The sequence below is a fragment of the Mustelus asterias genome, chromosome 9 (genome assembly GCF_964213995.1).
Source record: "Mustelus asterias chromosome 9, sMusAst1.hap1.1, whole genome shotgun sequence".
In the NCBI taxonomy this organism is placed as follows: Eukaryota; Metazoa; Chordata; class Chondrichthyes; order Carcharhiniformes; family Triakidae; genus Mustelus; species Mustelus asterias.
In genome coordinates this window covers 99,366,071-99,371,181 of record NC_135809.1, presented here as the reverse complement: position 1 = coordinate 99,371,181, position 5,111 = coordinate 99,366,071, and the positions used below count along the sequence as shown (strand labels likewise).

The 5,111-nt window shown below is 42.8% G+C and overlaps 1 pseudogene; it reads left to right on the top strand.

The window, feature by feature from the left end:
* The first annotated feature begins 3,864 nt into the window (after positions 1 to 3,864).
* On the top strand, positions 3,865 to 4,518 carry LOC144499173 (proteasome subunit alpha type-7 pseudogene; annotated as a pseudogene).
* Positions 4,519 to 5,111: the final 593 nt, after the last annotated feature.

The following is a 5,111-nucleotide window of genomic DNA, read 5'->3' as shown; positions in this document are numbered from 1 at the left end:
AAATTTTCCAGTTATCGAGTTATCCTGCCTTATATTTCTTTAACTCCTTGCTGACTAAAACATCTATTCCAGCAATGTTCCCACATTGGTGGAAATCAGCTGTCACTATTGTGAGAGAAATTAGTTAACTGGAAAGTGAGAGTTAGGTTGATTGGCCATGCTAAATTGCCCCTTGGGGGAAGGGGGATTAGCAGGGTAAATACAGGGGCTTTTGGGAATAGGGCCTGGGTGGGATTGTTGTCAGTGCAGGCTTGATGGGCTGAATGGCCTCCTTCTGCACTCTAAGGATTCTATGATTCTGTTCTATGATTCTATGAGGGAGATGCAGCAAGATTGGAAAAAATAAATACATATCTCCAATTAGATTGTCTTTTGCTTCTGTACATCGGAACTGTTCCTATTGAAAATGTGAAAGTACTGAGACCTAGAAACACGGGGGCAACAGAGGGAGTTGTGTGGAGCACCATTTTCATTGTTTGTATATTTTATTATTTTTTATTGGTGTCACAAGTAGGCTTACATTGACACTGCATTGAAATTACTGTGAAAATCCCCTTGATTACAAAGGATGCAATAGCTTCAAAGGCACCTGCAGCAGTGGAAAACTTTGCATATTTTGCATTAATTCCAGCGATATTTTAACATAGCGACAAAGGGGATATCACATGATACTGAAGACGTTACGCAAGTTCAAGAGAATGAGAGAAGACTGCCAATTTACAGTTTATGCTATTTTATTTGTAACTTGATGCTACAGATATATCCTGAATGAGAATAAAAAATGATAGTAGACTTCCAGTTTTCACATGTTATCTGTTCAACTGTTACCCAGGAAGAGCATTTTTTTTAACCCAGGGAGGAGGAAACAAAAATATCATGGCTTATTAGTTCTGCACCTTTATTGTGGGACTCCCACAGTGAAACTTGACCCCTGCCCCCCCCCCCCCCCCCCCCCCCCCACCACCACCACCACCACCACCACTGATTGCAGTGTCAGGTTGGAAGGTTGCTAAGACAGAATGCAATTAGGAGTCTAAAGGATAGTTAATAAACATTTCCTCCTGGATACAATGCCCATGTGATTCATTTTCCCTTGGAGGTGGGCTCTGAGATGGGGAGGGGCATAAAAAGCCATTGTAAGGTTTGGATTACAAGATTACTCAGAATTTCATAGATAGGGCTATTTGCCAGGATCCAAGGGAATGAAAGGAAGCAGATTGAGGCAGCAAGTTTCTTTGGTTCACTGTCCAAGTACATGGATGGGAGCTCATGCTTGGATTGGAAAGACCAAATTTGGAAGGATTTAAAATGAGACTGAAAGATTCACCCAGCTTGAGCAAGAGGAAGAATTTCCAGGAAAGCCCAAACTGTGAAAGTTAGTTCTAAGGTTAAAAGTTACCAATCTGGGAAAGGACAAGGAACCCTTAGGAGCTAAGAATCACTTTGGACCCATCCAAAGAGAATTGAATGTCTACTTAAGGGACAGTGTAAAGTAGAACTGTGGAGTGGGATTTTTCATAGAATCATAGAAACCCTACAGTGCAGAAGGAGGCCATTCGGCCCATCGAGTCTGCACCGACCACAATCCCACCCAGGCCCTACCCCCACATATTTACCCGCTAATCCCTCTAACCTACACATCTCAGGACTCTAAGGGGCAATTTTTAACCTGGCCAATCAACCTAACCTGCACACCTTTGGACTGTGGGAGGAAACTGGAGCACCTGGAGGAAACCCACGCAGACATGAGGAGAATGTGCAAACTCCACACAGACACTGACCCGAGCCAGGAATCGAACCCGGGACCCTGGAGCTGTGAAGCAGCAGTGCTAACCACTGTGCTACCGTGCCGCCCTCACTGTGTTAAAAGTAAAAGAGCAAAGTTCTATGCTTTAGCCCAAAGTTACTTTAAAAAATGATGCTTAGTCAGTGTTGCTTTTAGTTTGATTGTTGCAATAAAAGTTTCAAAACTTGAAATTATCTTGTGTGATCCTTCAAGTTGGTCACTGGAATTTCAGATTTTTAAACATTATCGGTCTCTATGGAGATGGTAACAGTTGTCAACAGAAAATATCAGTTATGGTAACCTAAGTGAAAATCCAGGCTTCCCTTTTTGTGTTCATGAGAGATTAATTGTATAGCAGCTTAAAAATACTTCAATTTTCAAGGAAATATTTTTTTCTCTGGTTGTATATTGACATAACAGAATTGGTGGCATCCTGATCTCAAGATTAAAGCAGAGGAGAGTTCATTCGGTGGCACAGTGGTTAGCACTGTTGCCTCACAGTGTCAGGGACTCGGGTTCGATTCCCAGTTTGGGTTGCTGTCTGTGTGGAGTTTGCATATTCTCCCCGTGTCTGCGTGGATTTCCTCCGGGTGCTCCGGTTTCCTCCCACAGTCTGAAAGATGTGCTGGTTAGGTGCATTGACATTGCTAAATTCTCCCTCAGTGTACCCGAACAGGCTATGGAGTGTGGCGACTAGGGGACTTTCACAATAACTTCATTGCAGTGTTAGTGCAAGCCTACTTGTGACACTAATAAATAAACTTTAAACTTTAAAGATTTCAACCCACTGTGCCCGTGCTGGAGAGATGTAATGGAATAGTTAGCCCTCCCGACGATTCAATAAAAGCAGCTGTGCAGTCTAGAAAGACCTTGCTTCAGATCCCTGACCTATTCAGTTAACTGATTTCAGCTGCGGCAGCAGTAGTGCCTCTGCAGATGAAACAGGAGCCAGATCTCTCATTCCTCATTACTGTCCAGTAACCCCTGTTGGCCTGAAAGCATGTATGGATTTTGGATGGAGACCAGATCCAGTATGCATTGTCATGCCCTCTCTCCTATTACCCAGAGTGAAGTAGCCTGCCAAACATTCATTACGTATGCTGTCAAGGAAAGGAGTCCAACTTGGCCGAGGGACCAGAAAGCAGCAAGGTCTGCGAACCATGTCCCAGCAAGGAGGAAATTAGAGGTCTGGGATATAAAAGATCCAACACTTTCTAATTTTGGTTGCCAGTCCAGTCAGAGGCAGCTGAAGGACAGCTCTTCAGATGTTCACAGAGAGTGGAGCTGAATTACTGTCGCATCAGCCCTGGGGTTCTTGCAACATCAAAGGTTTATATCCCATTCTTTAAAATAAAAACTTTCATTTCACCAGCGGGAAAACATTTGTACAGATTACTGGCGATTGATCAGTAGAAAGTGCACTCACTCGATATTATAGCGTGAAATTAAGTTCCTTCTCTTTTTCCTTCCTTATAGCGTGAAAATCAATCTGGAAGCAAATTAATTATACACTTGTATTTGTGTTTGTGGAGGCGGTTATTTTGCTCAGTTTGAAGTCGGGCATTCGTTATTAAAGAGCTTAAGTAACTAAGAGATTGGAGTGCATCTGGTAATCTTAAACAATGGATAATTAAAATAAAATATTGGTTCTGGTCACGATACTGTGGTTAGACTGTCAGTCAAATCGTGTGATTAAAAGAGGTATCTGGATGATGAGAGCTTTGCTTTGTGCATCACCAATTAAGTTAATTTCAGATTAATTGCAGATAATGAATGCTGATATTACTCACGTAATTGCAGACTGATTTTCTTTTCTTGGCTGGCTGCTTATTTCAATGTAGATTTAACAGTTGTTAAAGTTTTTGGTGTTGACAGCTTGGCCATTGATTTACAGTAAAGTGTTCCCCTGAATACTGAAAGTGTTTGGTGGCAGTCTGTGACTGTTAGCTTGGCCTCGCTACTGTACATCAGGCAGAAGCAGGTGCTCCCTACTGTATACATATTAACAGGAGCCTGGTCTCTCTCTCTCTCTATTGTGTCCAACAGGAGTTTAGGATTCCTGTAATCAAAGAAGGGTGAAAGAACAGTAAGGAAGATCTGTATACTGGATGACAATGTTTGCATGGCTTTTGCAGGCCTCACAGCTGATGCCAGGATAGTTATAAATAGGGCTCGTGTAGAGTGTCAGAGCCATCGACTCACTGTGGAGGACCCAGTCACAGTTGAGTACATCACACGGTACATCGCCAGCTTGAAACAGCGTTACACTCAAAGTAATGGGCGAAGACCATTTGGCATTTCTGCACTTATTGTGGGTTTTGACTTTGATGGAACTCCAAGGCTGTACCAGACTGACCCATCAGGCACCTACCATGAATGGAAGGCCAATGCCATAGGAAGAAGTGCAAAGACGGTCAGGGAATTCCTGGAGAAAAACTACACTGAAGAAGCCACTGCTACGGATAGTGGTACCATAAAGCTTGCCATCAAGGCTTTGCTGGAGGTTGTACAGTCGGGTGGAAAACACATCGAACTGGCAGTGATGAAGCATGAACAACTCTTGCGGATCTTAAATCCTGAGGAAATTGAGGATTACGTTTCAGAAATCGAAAAAGAAAAGAAAGAAGCTGAAAAGGAAAAGACACCAAAGACCTAAAGCGCTATTAATTAGACATAAGATATGGTCGTGTTTTATCATTGGTAAAAGCTGAACATTCCCCATTTTATGAATTGTCAATCACTTGAATAAATTGAAGAGTTTTACATTGTGAAAAAAAAAAGAAGGGTTGGAGTAGAAGAGTAAGTAAGTCTTACTGCAGTTACAGGGTATGGGATATTACAGTGCAATGTCCCTTTACACAAGGAAGGATATACTTGCTTTCGAAGGTTGAGTAGAGTGATTCCTGGAGAGGGTGGGTATTGCCCGAGGAGCAGTGTTGAGTAGATTAGACCTTTACTCTTCAGAGAATGAGCGGTGATCTTATTGAACCATAACATTCTTATGGGCTTGAGTGGGTAAGTGCTGGGAGGATGTTTCCCCCAGGCTGGACTGTCTAGGACTAGGGGTCAGGGTCTTAGAAAAAGGTGTTGGGCATTTAGGACTGAGATGAGGGAAAACTTCTTCAGTCAGACCGTTATGAATCATTGGGATGTTCTACCCCAGAGAGCCATGAGTGCTTGATTGTTGAGTATATTCAAGACAATGGTCGATAGATGTTTGAATATGAACGGAACAAGAGATGTGGGGATAGCATGGGAAGGTGGAGTCGAGGTAGGAGATCAGGCATGATCTTAGGGAAAGGCGGAACAGGCTTTAAGGGCCAAA